We start from the raw sequence: 19,738 nt of genomic DNA, 5'->3' as shown, positions 1-19,738 counted from the left end.
TATATAAAGATCTCTGAGCATTTTAATCCCAAATCTTATCCAGGTATTAAAAACTGGATATGTTTGCAAGGGTTGAAAGAGGTGGTTCTCTTGCAGAGGTGCCACGGATAAAAGATTTTCCATCTTAAAATGCTTTCTAAGTTGGTTCCATATTCTGAGTGAGTCAAGCACAATTGGGTTGTTAGCATATTTGCGATAACTTGCATTTATTGGAGCGCAGAGCAGGGAATATAAAGAAGTACTACAGGATTTTACTTCTATTGCGAACCAAGCCTGTGTATGTTCGCTTTTTTGTGTCCAGGTTTTTATGGCTTAATTGCTTGCTGCCCAGTAATAAAACTGAAAATTGGGTAAAGCCATGCCACCTTCTGCCTGAGGTCTTTGTAGGCTTGCTCTTCGGATACGTGGGTGTTTTGAGTTCCAAATGAATGAGGTTATTGTTGAATCTAATTGCTTAAAAAATGATTTATTGATATATATTGGAATGTTTTGAAATAAAAAAAGTTTAGGAAGGATATTCATCTTAACAGCGTTAATTCTTCCGACTAGAGTGAGATGAAGGGTTGACCATCTATGCAAGTCTTGCTTAATTTTTTCCATACAGACGGCAAAATTTTGTTGATAAAGAGCTTTGTTTACTTGTGATATTTACCCCTAGGTATTTAAACTGATCTGCTATGGTAAAAGGTAGGGTGTCCAATCTAATATTACATGCTTGTGAATTCACTAGAAAGAGTATACTTTTATTCAGATTAATTCTGAGACCAGATATCTTTTGAAATTCTGTGAGTGCTGTTAAAACTGCAGGCACAGTATTTTCTGGGTCTGATATATATAAGACCATATCATCTGCATATAGAGAAATTTTCTGTTCCAATCCTTCTCTGATAATCCCCTTTATCCGATAAGAGTTTCGACAGTGAACCGCCAGTGGTTCAATGGCGATTGCAAAGAGCAGTGGTGACAAGGGACATCCTTGTCTTGTGCCATGTTCTAGCTTAAAGTAGTCTGAACAAATGTTGTTAATACAAACTAAAGCTTCTGGATTGGTATACAGTAGTTTGATCTATGCAGAAATATTCAAGCCAAACCCAAATTTCTCCAATGCAGTGAAAAGGTAGTTCAATTCAATCATAGTAATATCTCTGGGGTGTTTGATTTTCCTGGTAAATATATTATATTAAACAGGTGTCGGAGATTGGAAGATAGGTGTCGGCCTTTAATAAATCCAGTTTGATCCTGTGATATTACCGAGGGCAGCACTTTCTCCATCCTTCTAGCTAGAATTTTTGAGAGTATCTTAACATCATTATTCAGGAGTGAAATTGGTCTATATGATGCACATTGTAACAAGTCCTTATTTTGTTTAGGAAAGATAGTGATTAATGGTTGATGAAATGTTTGAGGTAGTGTTTGGTTGTCTCTAGCTTCTGTAAGTGTTGTGAATAAGAGGGGAGCTAGCTGAGTGGAGATTTTCTTATAAAATTCTACAGGGTAACCATTTGGGCCTGCTGATTTCCTGCTTTGAAGTGATTTTATAGCATCAAGTAATTCTGATAGCGTCAGAGGTCATCTCTTAAAATGCTTAGCATCGCTCTTCTGTAATCATCTGCACAGTTAGAAAACAGGAATTAAGAGGTGACGTGTGCATAAACAATAAGAAAAAAAGTATTGCTGGGTATTGTCTTGTGTTAAACGGGACAGAAAATGAAGAGACTCCTCATATGTTGCCATGTATAGTCTTCTCCTGCTGATACATTGAAGAAACCATACAACTTTCTTTAGTTTCCATTGAATTAGAGGCATGACTGGGTTCAACATAAAATCCAACTTGTCATCCCTGTAGTATTATAGGCACTTTCAATATATTTTTTTTTTTAAAAAGACGTGCATTTCATGTCTCACAACAATAAATGTCTTAACTCTAGCAATGCTCTGCTTCTGTGATAGTAGATAGTTAAAATTCAGCATTTAATTGAGAGAAGACATGTTGGTCAATGGTAGGAAATTCTTCATTAAGCTGTGTTTAATCTCTTTTGAGTAAATGCAAACTAACTGTTAAACAGGACAGAAAGTGAAGAGCCCCCCACGAACACACACACATTGCCCAAAATCTTCACCTGTTTAGAGTGATAATCTAGCTCTTTCTTTTTCCAGGACAAGAATCGGAATGGATGATGAGATGCAGAGTGTAGTCAAAGAATTCCGGGCACTTGAGATCCAGATTCAGCAACTCCTGATTAGACAGACACACCCGAGGGAACTGAAGGCTCGCCTGCTGAGAGTCGTCCTTGACAGCCAAAACCATCGCAACTCATTGCGATTCTGCAACTTTGACTGTGCGCTATACCACTCACTTCCAGGGCCAAGTGAGATTTACCCCTACTCCTTTTGGGAATGACTACCACAATGATTTTCGCAGCACTTCTTGCCATGAAGAAGAGGACTGCAAGCATCTTCATTTTGGGCCCCTTACCTCTGGCTAGAAGATCAGATGACTACTACAGTCACCTGCTGGCTTTAAACCACCAGTTGAAAGGCTTCTGTGAGGAGCAAAACATTGGGTTCATGGACAAATGGGATCTGTTTTGGGAGAGGCAGCATTTCTTCAGGCTAGATGGTCTGCATCCTAATAGAATCGGCGCCTGTGTACTCTGAAAACCTCCAAGGTAATTAGTCTCTCCTGATTTATGTAATTCTAAGCCATATTCTTTCCATAATGCCTTGCTAGGATATGATAACTCTAGCAAGTTCTTCCTGAAATGTGCACTGCATTAACACTAATAACCACCCTCAGGCTAAGTAAAAAACCTGGACAATGTGGCATAAATTCAAATAATTTAATTACCATTTCACCTCTAGATGTACACTGGATTAAAACTATAACAGATTAGAGCAGGGGTCTCCAACCTTTTTTCCCCTGAGAGCTACTTTTACAAAATGAAAATGGCTGAGAGCTACTCATGTGTTCTAACGTTTATTCTCATAGCTTATTTCAACCCAAACAAACTGAATAGACTTATTTTGCCTGAACATTTACAAAATGTTAGTGTCTACAATTCACATTTTGCATGAAAGCATCACACAATATTTAGTTCCCCTGCAAGTGCATTTTGTATGTCTGTATGCATTTTCTAGTGTATCTCATACTATTGAATTAAAACATGAATGCTGTCAAAACAATGCAATTATAAATACAGATATTACTTATACATTCGTCATTTTGTTATGTCAGTTGCATTTCACAAGAGTATTCACATGTTCAGTTACATTTTTTTTTTTTTTTTTAGTGAGATGACTGGCACTACATGGTGTCAACAAGAGAGGTGTATGCTCATCTGTCAGTCTTGTTCTGAACTTTGATTTCATGACATTCATTTGAGAAAAGGCAGACTCACAGTGGTATGTAGACCCAAACAAAGCAGACATTTTCAGAGCTGCTTGGTGAAGATTCTTAGTTATCTGGCTCTACTAAGCTCCAGAAATGCTGAGAATGCTGCTGAGACTTTAACTGCACATTATTTTAAAGGTTTACTAATATATAAGATATAAAATCCAATGTCTGTCTGTCCGCTTTACACAAGAGAACTACTAAACGGATTTAGATTGTTTTTTTTCTATAAATTGCTTGATCATTCCGGTTGCTTTTGTGACTTCTCATTTCACTTGTATCCGTTCACTTGCAGTACCGATTTTATTTGCGTGAATCAGAGATCCACACAACGGACCGAGAGGTGGGGCCTTCCTCACTCCCTCGCTAGCTTTGGGGTGTGTTCCTTAACTCCACTTAGCTAGCGAACGAGAGAACAATTGAATTCAACTTTGACATTAGATCTTAATGAGTTTGAGTTGGGATATTCTCTTAAGTGTATGCCACATTGAAAAGATTGCAATTCAGATTGTGGATAGTGATTTTGTGTTTAAAAGGATCGCGATATGATTTTTTTGGAAAGATGGCCTGCCCCTAATTTGACTAATCAAGTTTTCAAATTTACGTTGGATTCATTAACTCTTTGGCGAGCTACTTGGAAAGGGGCTGCAAGCTACCGATAGCTTGCGAGTGCCGTGTTGGAGACCCCTGGATTAGAGATTAATAAGAAATCTGCACAAAGCGGCATTAACACAAATAATTCAATTTAGAGCAGCCATAACACACTGCAAGTTCAGCACTGTTCTTCTGAGACCTTAAATATGGCCTTATTAAATGTTAGAGCATTAACCAGCAATATATTTTACATCAATGTTATTAGTGATAGGAAAATCGACTTTCTTGCATGCGGCTGTTACTTGAATTTGCACTTCCGAATTACAGCTTTACTTATTCGTTTCTCCAATGTAAAGCTGAGATTTAGCATGAATTTACTCGAGCCAGTTAGTGTAAAGATGTTGGCTTTGGTACATTCGCATCTTGTGTATCTTGCCCTTGTTCAAGGAGTTTCTCAGTCTCTAGTATTGTCCTTGTATAGACCTCCTATATACTGTGTCTGTCTTTACGGAATTCTCCAGTTTAGTATCAATTATAACTGACAGATTCCTAATTGTTGGTGACTTTAATTTTCATATCGATAGCCAGTTTGACCCAAAAGCAAAATTTTATGAACCTCCTGCACTCTTTCCGTCTGAGCCAGCCCACACATGGGGATCACACACTGAATTTAATGATTACCAAATGATTAAAAGTTGATGTGAGGCAGATCGTGGATATCAGTATACAGACCATTTTTTCTTCATGTAGAAATACTGATAGCTACAACTACTAAGAAGTGTATTGTTAAACCCTGTTTTGACACATCTGCAGTTTCAGAGTTTGCTAACATTCTAAACAATCGGTCTGTTTGTAGTTCTAACTACAATAGTGATGTAAATAGTAAGGTGGAAAATTTTAATGCTAAAGTGAGAGGTGCTGCTGACATAGTTAAATCTGAAAAGAGTTAAAAAATCCTCTACCACTATTATACCATGTAGGACCCAGAGTGTCTGATTTATAGAAAACATTCAGGGGAGCTGAACATAAATGGAGAAACTAAATTCATAGTTCACTATGAAGCATTGAAGGCTAAAATAACGGAATATAACCACATAGTCCATTTTGAGAGGCAGTGCTACTTCTATAAAATTATAATCCAAGAGTTTTATTCTCTACTATTGATTGTGTGCTTGACATAGTAAACTTATGATTAGATACAGGAGTTGTCCCTGACTGTCTTAAGACTGCTGTTAAATCCCTGCTCAAGAAAAATCTCAACTCCACGTTTTTTTTGACAGTTTTAGACCTATTTCTAACCTGACTTAAGTAAAACTCTAGAAAAGGCAGTTATTACATGGCTAAATGATCACATGAATAAAAATGCTACTAAGTTTGTCAGGTTTTAGAACAAATCAAAATACAGAAACTGCACTGGTTTGAGTAGTAAATGACTTGTGGGTTAATGCAGACGGTCTCTGTTCTCATCCTCTTAGATCTGAGTGCAGCATTTGATACAAGTGATCATCATATTCTTATAAATCGCCTTAATCAGTGGGTGGGCCTCTCTGGCAATGTCTTAAATTAGTTTCTGTCTTAACAGATAGAAAATTCTGTTAGTTGTGCTAAATATAGAATATCATGTGTCTTCAAAGTATAAGGTGTTCCACAAGGATCTATCCTGTGTCCACTGCTCTTTTCGATTTACATGCTTCCATCAGGTCAGATTATCTCAAGGCATAACATGAGCTACCAAAAGACATGCTGCTGATTATTTATCAATAGCGTCTGATGACCCTGACTCTCTTGGTTCACTGACCCAATGTCTGTCTCGTGTTTATGAGTGGATGAGTAATTTTTTCAAATTAAATAAGGAGAAAACAAATCTTAGTATTAGAAAAAATGGATATAGCGAGGGTATTAAACTTGATCAATTAGGCGTAAAAGTGAAGACAGAGGTAAAAAATTTAGGGGGAAATTATTGACTCTGACCTAAATTTTAAATCACATATTAATCAATTACCAGGACAGCATTTTTTCACTTAAGGAATAAAACAAAAGGTAGATCCCTTATAACTTTGCAAGTTGCTGAAAAACTAGTTCACCCCTTTTATTAATATTGAATAGATCACTATAGCCCACTCCTTTCAGGACTACCCAGGAAAGACATCAATTGGTTGCAACTAGTGCAGATTGCAGCTGCCAGAATCTTAACTAGGAAAAGAAAATCTAAGCACATCTCTCCAGTTTTGATGTCATTACATTAGTAAACCTGTGCCAGTTAGAATTGACTTTAAAATGCTTCTTATGGTTTACAAAGCCTTAAATATCTGTCCTATATTTTGGAATGCCTGTCACCTTATACCAAGTCATAACCTTAGATCTTCAAATGAGTGTCTGCTTATAATTCCAAGAGCTAAACTTCAAAGAAGTGGTGAGGCAGCCTTCTGCTATTATGCACTTAAAATCTGGAATAGCTTGCCGATTAGAAATACATCAGACTAATGTGGAGGAGCGGTTTATATAAAAAAAAAAACTGCTGAAAACCCATTATTTTAAAATGGCTCTCTTATTGCTACATTTAGGTGTATCCCTGTTGTGCTATATGTGCATTAAAGTATCATTTTCATCAATGCTCTGCAATTTGTACAAATTTCTATTTTCTGCTGTGTTTCTGGTTTAAGGCAGCCAGATCAAGGCACCATGCAGTTCCCTACAATGGATTGAAGGCAGTACCCCAGATGTCCACATGACCAGCATCTAATTCTTTCATGTTAAGACTGAATGCTATAAGGACTGATTTAGGTCATTTGTTACGTAGAATGGCCAGTGCGGGCTGGGCACTCTTGACCTCGGAACCCCTGCAGATTTAGTTTACTTCTGTGGCTCATCTGGAGTTTTGTTTCCGTCCTCCTGGCCATCTGACCATATTTTATGCAATATTAAGTAACAATCTTTTTTGTTTCACATCATCCTTCATCTTGTAAAGCATTTTGAGCTACACAATTTGTATGAAAATGTGCTATAAAAATATATCGTTGTTGAGAAATGCGTTTTGTGTCTGGCATCGATCTCTTAATGTCTAACATCACTCTGCTTCTATAATCATGTGCACAGTTAGAAAACAGGAATGAATTGAGAGAAGACATAGGTCAATGCTAGTAAATGATTAATGTATCGCCAAGTTTCATCCCTTGTGTGTAAACGTGAACATGTCCTGTTGAACAAGACAGTGAAGAGACCCCCACTCAGCCCTAAATAGTCTTCTCCTGCTGGAACAATGAAGCAGCCACACAACTTTACATTCTCTTTAATGGAGGTATAACTGGCTTCAAAGTAAAATCAAATGTCATCCTGACATGATGGTAGGCACTTGGAAGATTTTTTTTTTTTTTAATAGATATTACAACACATATCTCAAGATATCTATCATCGCTCCGCTTCTGCAATTATGTGCACAGATAGAAAACAGGAACTAATTGAGATAAGACACACAGCAACAAATGAACCATTTCCTGATATTGAGCAAAGTTTCATCCCATATGTGTAAATGCGAACATTAACTGTTAAACTGTACAGAAACTGAAGGAACCCCCAAACAAATTGCCCTAAATCATCATCTCCTGCTGGTGCAAAGGCAGAGCCAGACAACTTTCTTTAGTTTACCTTTTATGGAGGCATGACTGGCTTCAAAATTTCCATTCTGACATGATCATAGACTCTTAATATCTGTAAAAATACTATTGAGTCACGCATGTAGTGTCTGGCAACACCTCTTAACATCATCTTAACCTCATCTTAACCTCAATACATCTCTTAACATGTATAACAGCATTGTGCTTCTGTAATCGTTTGCATGGCGGTCAACAAAGAAATGGCTGTTTTATTCCTACTTTTGAGTAGAAGAAACTGTTTTGCATGCAACTGTAAAAACGTTTGCACACTACTTTACAAGAACAAACTGTTTTGCACACTCAGAACTTTAAACCTACTTTTGCGCACCCACTGTATACCCAATAGTACTTTAGATTGCTTATAATGAGAAAAAGTAGGTTTACAATTTTATAATTCCAATAGCATCATTAACACAAGTTTTATTAACTCAAAAATGTCAAATATGCTAATAAAGTCATAATACAAGAATAAACAGTTTTGCAAAAACACTGCTGTCAACCTACTTTTGCACACTGTGGTACAAGAACAAACTGTTTCGCATACTCATAAGGTGACATGTGAGTCGCTGCCTTGCATCCAAAGGACCAGGCTGAGTCTATGGGCTTCAGGAGAATCCGCTTTATTCAACTAAGAGGAACAGTAAGGTTATTTTTTGCAGCAGGAGCTACCACTCTACTGTACACAGATACAGCAAACAGGCAGGGCTGGGACCAGGTCAGTGGCCAAGTTAGTGTTCCCCGCATCACCTATTGGGCGACAGACCTGTTGTGCAAGGAGGTGGTGAGCTTGCCATTGCCTCTGTGATGCTGTGAACCTGCAAAGTGCTGCGAAGTTGCAGGGCACTGTGAACCTGTGGTTGACTTGGCAATGGACAAGCAGCCCTTGGATGCTGTGATAAGACACGGGTACATTAAAACAGGTTTGGGGCAGCCACCCATATATTGTGCTCTGGCTGCAAAAGGTTAAATTTTAATTAGTTGTGTTCATGTTAAAGTCCAAAACTGAACTGATTTTGGTTTGACAAGATGGCTGCTATAAAGGCCATGACAGGAAGTGATCACTTTGAGACAGAAGTGACATCATCCATTGTGCCAGAACTGGAAGTGACAGGTTTGCAGGGGGGTTTGTTGATGGAAGTGACATCATCCATGCTGTTACCAGAAGTGATGTCATCCATAGTGCTGGTACCAGAAGTGACGTCGATAGCGCCAGCACCTAATGGGTTTTCCCGGAGATAGTCTGCAGAGGATGGAGAGAGAAAGTTAGTTGAGCTCGCCACCCCTGTTCTGGCAAGGTACTATTATTTAGGCCCTCTAGCTGCCTCCCAATCGCATGTGTGTGACACGCATCAATAGCGTATCGCCCCCTCTCAAAACAGTAAAAAAAAAAAAAAAAAACACACAAACTGTAAATCTACTTTTGTGCACTGCTGTACAGGAATCACCTGTTTTGCACATGCACAACTGTAAAACTCCCTTTTCTCACCAATCTTATCCTGATTGTCCTTCAATTGCAAACAAAGGGTGGGCAAAAGTCGGTTTACAGTGTTATTCCAATATCCTCATTAACAAAATAGCTTCATAAACAAATTCAAATCAATAAAACATTAATATTATTGTAATTTTTTACTAGTATAGGAATAAACTGTTTTACGAAAATGCAACTGTCATCCTACTTTGCACACACTGGTACAAAAATAAACTATTTTGCGCACTCAACTGTAAACCTTTTGCCACCACTGTACAAGAATCAACTTTTGTTTCGCACACTCATAACCATAAACCTCCTTTTTATATACCCTTCGTATACCCGATTTTGCTTTTTCAGGGTGGGCAAAAGTAGGTTTACACTTGTTGTTCCAATAGCCTCGTTAACACAATACCTTGACTTTGTGACATTGGCTTGAGTTAATAAATGTACTAAAAAAAATGATGATAATAATCTATGTAAACCTACTTTTGCACAGCATTATACAGAAATTGACTGTTTTGCACACTCAACTGTAAACATTTTTTTCCCACCACTGTACAAGAATCAACTTTGTGTTTCACATACTCACAACCATAAACCTTCTTTTGTGCACCCACCTTATACCTGATTGTACTCCAATTGCTTAGATAGGTTGGCCAAAAGTTGTTGTTGTCTCATTAACACAATACCTTTTAATGACTTTATTGACTCAAAGCAATATCACAAATATACTAATAAATATACAAGAATAAACCCTGTTTCTCAAACACAACTGTCAACCTACTTTTGCAAACTGCTGTACAAGAATAAACTGTTTCTCACATGCCCCATGTCAAAGTTTTACAATTGTGTATCTTGGATCTGACAAGATGATTCATCTGGCCAAAGATTTTATTGGCCTTGTATGCAACATGAGATTAAAGATTATGTAATTCTACAATGTGCCTGCATCAAGCCGAAGCACCCTAGATCCCCAGACAGTGAACATATGAGCTCTATTACTGAGTGAACCTTTTGAACTGTTCTTGGACTTTCTGAATCTTGAGCCATCTAAAGCAGGTTATGAATATGTTCTGGTTCTGATAGATCACTTTATTTGCTTTGCACAACCATATGCCACTAAAAGCAAACCTGGAAAAACTGCAGCTGAGAAGATTTTTCCAAGACTTTATCCCATATTTTGGCTACCCTGCAAAGCTGAACCATGACCAGGGGTGTGAATTTGAACATAACTTCTTATTCCACAAATTGTGCGTGCATGCAATTGTTCAAGACACAAATCAACTGGTGGTTCTATTTTTTTTTTTTTTTCTTCTTGTATGGCAGAGCTCCACGATTACTCGTCAATGAGCTGTTTAATCTTACACCTGACAATGAGGATGCAGACAAAGGACTTAGTATAAAAATGGGCAACTAAGATGAAGCTTACCAGATCACTGTGGATAACAGACAGAAAGCATCAGCAAAAGGTAAGCAGTACTATTACCGTACAATGTGGGTTACCATACTTCAACCAGGTGACAGTCCTAGTCAGAAACCTGTCTGAAAGAGGAGGCCCAGGAAAACTGTGCCTACTGGGAAAAATAGGTATGTCGTAATACAGAGAGAATTAAAGACAACCCAGTGTACAAGGTACAGCTAGAAGCTGGTAGCAGAACACCCCAGATACTCACTCCAAACTCCTACTGCCTGTCATTGACTTACCTGTTGAAAAAGACACTAAATTGAACAAAGTGAAAAAGAAAATGCAGAGACCATCAAAAGAACAAATAACGAAACAGAAGACTCAGGGTCTGATCACACCGATAAGGAAGTTGAAACCTCATATGGCCTCTGCTGCTTGCCACCCTTTTCCTGCATATGTCAGATCTGAGGTCACAGAGCCTGAGTCATGCTCCAGGCTCTGAGCCAAGGCCCAAGAATTCTAACCCCTAAAAAACAAGAACCAAGACAACCTGACAGAAATGCACAGCAAGGAACATCAATGGAGCAGGGACTGGTTGGGGCACTAGGCACTGAATCAAAGACCTAGACTTTAGAGCAAGATGTCAGGAGACTACAAAAAAGTGGGAAAAGTGTAATGGGTTAGAAATCAGTGTTTTAAAGAATGAACAAATTAGCAGAACAGGACATAAATATTTACCTGTCTTGCAAAAGACACCTGCTTTGGGGGTATTTTTCGTACATGGATTACTCATTTAGCCGAATGTAATTGTTGACGATTTTGCATGATCCTGGATCTGTCGGTTTTTCGAAACTCTTGCTGGATGTGTTATCATAGCAGCACATCCAAATCCTCAAACCTGCTCGGTGCAGGTTTGTTCTATGTAAACAAGGATTAGCTCACATACTTTAATCAGTGTCTGTGCATAGAATTCATTCAGTCATGGCTTCGCTGTTCATGAATGAGCAACCAATTGATATCGATGCGCAAATTATAAGAGGGTTTTGCACAATCGGCAAGATCCTGGAGGAAATTCTTTTTGAAAGATACCGCTTTAGCCAAGGGGGAATATTGTACCTCAAAGATTTATTAGCACCTTATATTCAAAGTCAAACTAGGTGAAATCGGGCTCTCACAACCACAGACAGTATGCATTGCTTTTAGGTTTTTTGCAAGCGGCACTTTTTTTAATATACTGTAGGCGATGTGGAAAGTCTATCTAAAAGTGCAGTTTGCCAGCCAATTCGTAAAGTCTGTTTGGCTCAGAAATATTTCATAGTATTTTCATAGTATTTCATAGGGCTTTCATAGTGTTTCCTGGATACTTGCATGTGCAGACAATAAAAGAGGCATTTCATGCCATTGCAGGTAGGTAATACACAGGCAAAAACACCCACAGTTCCATAAAGAATCTCACAATCAGCCTAACATTCTCATTACCCAGGATTTCCAAATGTGATTGGAGCACTGGATTGTACGCAGATCCAAATAAAGGCCCCATCAGGTCCAAATGAGCCAGATTACGTGAACAGAAAAGGCTTCCACAGTATTAACGTGCAGGTAATGTAACTTTTTGTAAGAGTTAAAAATAGCCAATAGGCATGTTGACATACAGCAAAATTGTTTGACCTACACGCTATCAATTCTCAGATGATCTGTGATGCATCCTACCTTGTATCAAATGTGGAGGCTAAATGGCCAGGGTCTGTTCATGACTCAAGAATTTTTAAGGAGTCACACCTGTATTGGACATTTGAACAAGGTAATCTAATTATAAATCTTGGTGATGTGTGTGTATTGTATTCACAATTCTTACATATTCCACAGGTCACCATGATGGAATCCTGCTTGGGGACGGGATATGCCTGTAGGCATTTTCTAATGACCCCGTTTCCTAACCCCAACCCTGGGCCACAAACTCAATATAATGCAGCTCTGTCTAGGACAAGGGCATGAATTGAAATGACCTTTGGCCACCTGAAGGAGAGATTTCAATGTCTATAAAGGCTGAGGGTTGCACCTGACAGAGCATGTGACATAATTGTTGCATGCTCTGTCTTACACAACATAGCAACCATCAGAAAAGAGTCCCTGAGGTTTTGGTGCAGCCTGATGACCTTGACCCAGTGCACCTTGAGCAAACCAGTGGCAGAGCTGCCAGAGACAGAATTGTGGCCCAATATTTTCAATGTAAAAAGACAACAGTGGTATCACACAAGTTATTTATTGTATATTACGGACCTTCAGCCTGTAAGGAGGAGAACATAAATTAAGGATACACTCACGCATGCACATATACATATGGGAAAGAGAAGAGAATTTTGTTACCAATTGTTTTTCTAGTATGTGTACCTGTAACTTCATTTTGGTTGTCCTCAGTTCATGAAGTTCCATGTCCTGCTGTATTTTTCTCATTTTTAGTTTTCTGTATGTGATTTTCTGTTGAAGATCTCTTGTATAGAGCCCTCACTTTTTTCTGCAAATAAATACGCAATTACAAATTCCTCTTTGTACAAATTTTCCTCTATATTGTATACACAGTATATCATTTTGAATCATTTTGTATAAAGTACAACAAATGGCTCAACCAACCTCACCATCTCCTTTTTTTGATGTGGACTTTGTTCCAAAAGGGACATGTGTGCTGGCTACAGGCTCCTGCAAAACAGTTATATCACGATTAGCACATGGGACTGATCAGAGTGGAGTTTGTTCAAACATTTGGAACATTTACCTCTCCTCCTGATGAATAATCAGTGTCTTCATCAAATATTTGACCTTCGTCAATATCTTGGTGGTCAGACACAGGTTCTAGGGATATGACATTCCCTGCAACTGACCCAAAAAAAAAGAGGGCTATATGGAACATTGAGGACAAAATATATGCAGTGACCATCCTTTTACCTGAAATTAAGTGACCACTGCATCCTGCCACTAGTTCTGAGGAGGAGCTTCCCCCTGGAATACCCTCAGAAACCAGGCAATGGGCATTTTGCTGGAGAGCCAACTCTTCTGCAGGGGTTAGGTCTGGGCCGCGTGGACCTCCACCTGTTTTTTGCTTGTCTGCCTTATTAGCTTTAAAATGTTTTTTAGATTATGATTCTTTGTCAACAATTCTTTAAATAGTTATATACCAATATTTACGAGTTTGAAGTATATTCTTGTACCTCACTTTAACCAGTTCCCATGTTCTCTTTGTGCTCATGTTTGATCTGGAATTATGACATATTAAATAATTAATCTGACACATAGGAAATGAAACGCTTCATTCAGTAAGTACAATGCACACTACTTATGCGTTTTAATTTGTCGGCCACTTTTTGCCAGCTGTCTTTTCTGGTTTGGGCTGCTTTTGCAGTTTTACCCCTTGTGCATATTAACTCTTGAAATTCTTCATATCCTTCGAGTAAAAGGTCCAGCTCCGCTTGTGTGAAAGAATGCACCCGTTCTTTCATCATTTTGTTGCAGCCTATCAAAGACTTGCTGATCATGTTTTCTAGACTCAATATACTGTATATGGGCTTTTCAATCAGCGCGGGCGCGCAATCATCTCTGATGATTAGATCTAGATAAACAAATCTACACTGCTGCATTTGAAAAACCGACTTATCCCAAATGAGTTTCACCGGCATTAATTAATCTAAGATGAGGCATCTGATCTCGGATGATTTAAGTGACGTACAAAAAATACCCCCCTGGTTTGAATAATCAGATTACTTTGATTAGTATCTAATCCACATACAATATGGTAATACAGTACTGCCAGCTTCCTTTGAAAATTAAGTTCTAAAGTCATTGGTTTCTAATAGGTACTTCTTGATAGCTGACAACAATAGTATTGTTGAACCAAAGTAAATTACACTATTGTTTTGCAGAGAAAATTGGCATGTACCATTGTTTACCTGACTGTCATGTTGACTGATTCAGAGATTGAAGCATTTATATATCTCTTGGTAAATGAAAATAAAAACAATATATGGTGAGAGATTCCTGACTGGTGCCTGCTTCTTTGATACTTCCCCTAGGCCTAAATTTGGTAACAGAGGCAAGCCATGGAGCAAGACTATAAAGAAGGTAGGAGAAATTTTACAAACATTCAACTAAAGATGGACTGTATTTACTTTGCCTCACTATATGTCAGACTGACTAAACTGTGCAACCTTTTTTTTTTTTCCCCCTCCATGGTTTTTGCGACCTTGTTACATGGTGAAATTTAACCCCAAAAGCTGAAAGTATTCCTGTCCTTTATCAATATGAAGTGGTTTTAAAAGAAATGTAACTTCAACAACTTGACCTTTATAAATCATAAAGCTTCATACCAAGTTGTGAAGAACACAGTACTGGGGAGACCTCCAGGACTCAACAGCCAAAACCCCTGGATAATCATTTAGGATTTGAACTGGTTCCTGGTATGGAGTCGCATCTGTCACAGACCAACTGTGCTTACAGTTCTGCTGTGGACAAGTATCTGTTCTGGACAAACAATGTCTATACAAAGAAACCATAACTTGCTTTTTGGGAATGTTCCTTTTCACGTGAGGTGTGAACTGTGGGGTAATCCCTATGGCCTGAATTATTGGTTCTTCTTGCTTATGAGCTCAATGTTTGGAACAGGTTTGACAAAGGTTAAGTGTTCTCTCTTTTTTCGTTAAATATCAGGTCACTAAGTTGGAGCATATGGGAATTGTGACGTTTTCCTCAATTTATAATAAAGATAATGTAAAATGGGTCATGGGATGGGTTAGGAAGGAAATACGAGACTGGATAAAGGGTGATATTGAGAACTGGGCCTCGCTGCTGTCAAACACTAGAAAGAATGTCTTATATAATCCTTCCTGTCCTCTATTGGGTACTACGATTCTGTGGTAAAAGTTAACCGTCTGTGCCTCGATTGTATGTATGTTTGTGCTATATTTATTCATGTTGGAACTTGAAAATAAAATTATTAATCAGTTTAATATCTGTATATTGTGCAGACACACTCTGTAAATACCAACAGGAACTGGTTGTCTGCTACCGGTGCAACTACTCTTTCACAGGTTTCCTGTGAAGACACAAATGAACTGTCACCCACTGCTTGTTGCAGAGAACATTTAAATGTGGCCACTCAGCAAGCTGTGTTCACTTTGCCATCTTGCTTGTTTAGGAAGGCTATTTGTTTTTATCTGAGAAGGGAGTGAATGCAGGATGACATTATTGTTGCATGCTGCATGTGTTTGAATGACATCTCCCATTTGGATAAATGTTTATCATGATGATCCTGTCTTGAAAACAAAGCTTTTTTTTTTTTTACAAAACCTGAACTCCCTTCCTCCTCCCTTGTGCAAGTCTGTGACCCGCACAACACAATATTGAATTGATTTTTAGAACAAGGAGATGGAATTGGGGCTTGGGACATTGATCTGGTATTGCAGGACCTCCAGGAATGGCAAACTTCTATGGCTGGGGCTTAGCTAAGGGGGGAAAAAGTGGGCTGTCTGGAATTCTTCAAACTGATTGGCAGTAAAACATCATGTATTTGTTAGCTGTTAGGAACTTGTAGTGCTTCCTACATTCCAGTAGATGTCAGGCAAGAGTCAGGATTAGAAAGCTGCTGTTGTGGGTGAGTTCAGTCATGCCACATGACCAAATCATGCAAATAGTTTCTCTATTTTTCTATTTCCAATTTAAGTTACTAGTTAAGTGACTCTCAGACTGTGCTGCTCATGATTTAAGGGGGTGAACATCAAGTTATTTGTTTAATAGCCCCCTCCCAACCCCCCTTGGATTTCACATGGTGGTGCCCTCTAATGAAAATATAGGTCTTTTAGAAAGCATCCTGTGCTGGTTTGTACTGATGCAGCGGCAGGTGCTCTTGGTTGCACTTGTTTTCTCAGTCACAAACATCTGGCCCCTCTGGGTGGTAGAGGAGGGTGAGGCACAGCGGTTGTGAAGTACTTGTCTCCCAGTGTCTAATGGTGATGCTTTGCCTTGGTGTCTCAATCTTCCCCTTTAGGGCAGGCTGGTTATGCTTGTGCTGGCCCAAATCCCCCACAATAATGTAAATTAAGTTCTCAGAAGCCATGAAGCACTCTAGCAGGCTGTCTGTTGCTGCGGCAGTGCCCCCTGTGGCTGAGGCCTTGTTTTCACAGCCCAGATATGCCTTCTCCATCTTCCAAGTGAAAAAGGTGCGAATGCAGCTTTCTGGCTGTCTGTTGCCTATGCAGAGCCCCCTACAGTGGAGACCTTGTTCTTCCAGCCATAGTGTTCCTTCTCCTATTCATCTTCTACCTCAAAGAGGTGAGAACATGGTGTCTTGTGCAATATCTGGTGCTATTACTGTCTCCATTACTGTCTGCTTTCTTTTGTGTAGGCTGTGTGCATCTGGGGGTAGGGATTAAGTTTCTTTTCCTACAACTAGCCTGGCTCCAGCCAATGCTTGTCTCTTCTTGCACCGGTAAATGAGAAGATGCCCTGCTCCTGGAGGTACTGCAATACCAGGTTGATGCATGGAGTGGACAGAGCAAGCCCCTATTCCATCTCTCTGTTCCATAAATGAATTTAATACATGGTCCCCAGATGTATCAGATATAAACTGATAAGAGCAGATTTATTATTTGACAAACCGACAACCATACATTGTACAGAAATTATTGGCAAAACATGGGAGTAACTTTATACAAAGTACAATTTTGTAGTTAAACATCTTCCAGCTAGCATACATTACATACCCAATATAATGAAGTTCTCTACTATTAATCTTAATATTTACATTTGCTTGCATATGTCTTGTGGAAGAATCATTTTATAGTAATATAGCATTCATCATAAAGAAATAGCATAAAGGGTTAATACATGACAGAAACCTGTTCAAGCATAACAGGAAACCCAACAAAGGTCAAGTGAACAACAGAGAAAAATATAATACACAAAATGCACTAAAAGATAAAGAGATTTGTTGACCTGTATTCAAGATTGGACAGATGTTAGCAATAAAGGGTGGTGGCTCAACCCAAAGGACATAAGAATAAGCATATAGTAAAATAGACAATTATTTTATAGAGCTCATTTAGGGGCAAAGCAACGAACCAACCAGATTAAATATAAATAAATGTATTGACTGACAGTATGTAAATTCAATAGTTTATAAAATGAACCCATATCCTTTGTTTCTCTAACCATCCTGATCATGCTGTAGAAGGATGCTCCCTCTTCATCATGGTGTTGCAAGAAAATGATGCAATGAATGACTTTCCTCCTTTCTGGTTTCTGACTTGAAGTTTTACCAACTTGTCCTATTAGGGGATAAATTTCTTTCTTTTAAAATGTTAATTTCTACTGCAGTTTTGGCACCCAACAAGGGGCAGTTCAGTTCCTGTCTGGGGCCACACCCAGCAGGATTGCATTCAAAGTTATTATGAGCCATTCCCATCTGTGCAGGACCCCTTCTAGAGGACACGTCCATCAGACCTGAAATGGTAGGAGGAGATTTGCTCTTTTGGGGATAAAGCACTGGGTTAGACTCCAAGCCATTAGAATAAGAGTGTTTTGTGTTTAGAGTTGGGGTTAGTTTTAGTGTAATTAAGTTAAGGATTGAAGATTGTGGCTTGATTATTTCACGAGCAGTATTAAGTACGTGGCTTGAGTAGTTTGCCAGAGTAGTCGATCCATGGCTTGATAAGTTTGTCAGCAGACTAGACAAAAAGAGAGTGATTTCTGCACTTAATTGAGTAGATCTCCTGCCAAGGCTTGATTTGTTCACCAAGAGGAGAAGGAAGACTAGAGTGGCTGGGTGCTTAAGGTTACAACCAGTGGCAGTGCTTGATGTGTTTGCCTCCCATAGAAAGTAAACAATTTATGCAGCATGTAGAATATGTAATTAGTTAGAAAGAATAGAGCTTAGAGTAATGTAAAATGTAGAAGGTAAGATTTTTGTCATTAGAATAGCTTTGTAAGGTTTATTTTTCTCTGTGGCTGTGTAGGTTTTCCTAGTCTTGTATTTCAGTGTGTTTGTTAAAGTCAGTCGGGTGTTTGTCCAGATCAGTTCAGGTAAAGGAAGTTAACTCGTTCTTTACAGTTCAAGTGTAAATACATAGACATCTTAACACGCAGCAAATTGAAAGAAAATATACGAGTGACTATTGCAACTGAGATGTGTGTGTAAGTTGGGGATGTTGGGCTGGAACACAGTAAAAATTCAGTAAAAAAGGCTGACAAATATGTATAGCAGAAGACAGGTCTTAAACTTGGGAAACAGGGTAATGGTCGAAAGAGGTTTCAGGAAGTGAAGATGTTGTACAGGGGGAAAGATGTTTGTCTGCAGTATTCTTTTTGACTGATGTTTTCAAAGGCAAAATTTTGCCAAACGTAAGAGGAGGTAGACCAATGATGAAGTAGGAAGTATGGTGAGATCGAAGATACTATTAATACACTGTAATGAGAGGATTGGTTAAAATAAAAACTTTAAATAAAAAAAATTCTAAATATGCAGCAAAGTCTTGCCAAAGAGGCAAAGAGTGCAGTGTGGCAAGAAAGTAAGAGAAATGAAGAGGATGTATGAAAAGAATGAAAGGTGTAAAATATGAAAATGCCTTAAATGTGTTGAAAGAATGCTCCATGTGTTTGAAAATGCTGTTCTATACCTATGAAATGAAGTGTGAATAGGACTTTGAATTTTCAGTTTAATACAAGTACCTTCCAGTCAGAGTGTTTGCTATATGAAAATGTATTGTGCACACATTTCAAAATGTCTGATACAAATTCCTAGAGCTCTGTTAATTTGAGTTAAAATGAATTTTGAATGTGTAATATTTCCATCCATCCATCCATTCGTTATCCAACCCGCTATATCCTAACTACAGGGTCACAGGGGTCTGCTGGAGACAATTCCAGCCAACACAGGATGCAAGGCAGGAAACAAACCTCGGGCAGGGCGCCAGCCCACCTCAGTGTGTAGTAATTGGTAAAATGAAAACATCTCAATGCACAACAAAGTTTTTGCTTCTTGAACACTGTTGGGTGTTTCTAATAGATTTTTGGGAGCTAATTACGAATATCTCCTCAAAATGTACCCATCACGTACCGTTTCAGAGAAATCTTCAGTTTTGTCATGATTTTTTTCTTTGCATCCAAACATTTTCGCTCCCGTAAGTGACTTATCAACAACGGTTTGTGCAGCCTGAGCATGTCCAGTCATGGAATCAGGC

The 19,738-nt window shown here is 38.6% G+C and overlaps 1 non-coding gene across 1 annotated transcript; it reads right to left on the bottom strand.

Moving 5' to 3' along the window:
- Positions 1-16,996: 16,996 nt before the first annotated feature.
- Positions 16,997-17,183, bottom strand: LOC114663290 (U2 spliceosomal RNA). The gene has a single exon (XR_003718104.1). It is a non-coding gene; the product is annotated as a U2 spliceosomal RNA (small nuclear RNA).
- Between the last annotated feature and the right edge of the window lie 2,555 nt (positions 17,184-19,738).

The sequence above is a fragment of the Erpetoichthys calabaricus genome, chromosome 12 (genome assembly GCF_900747795.2).
Source record: "Erpetoichthys calabaricus chromosome 12, fErpCal1.3, whole genome shotgun sequence".
Lineage (NCBI taxonomy): Eukaryota > Metazoa > Chordata > Cladistia > Polypteriformes > Polypteridae > Erpetoichthys > Erpetoichthys calabaricus.
This window is presented reverse-complemented; position numbering and strand designations above follow the sequence as displayed.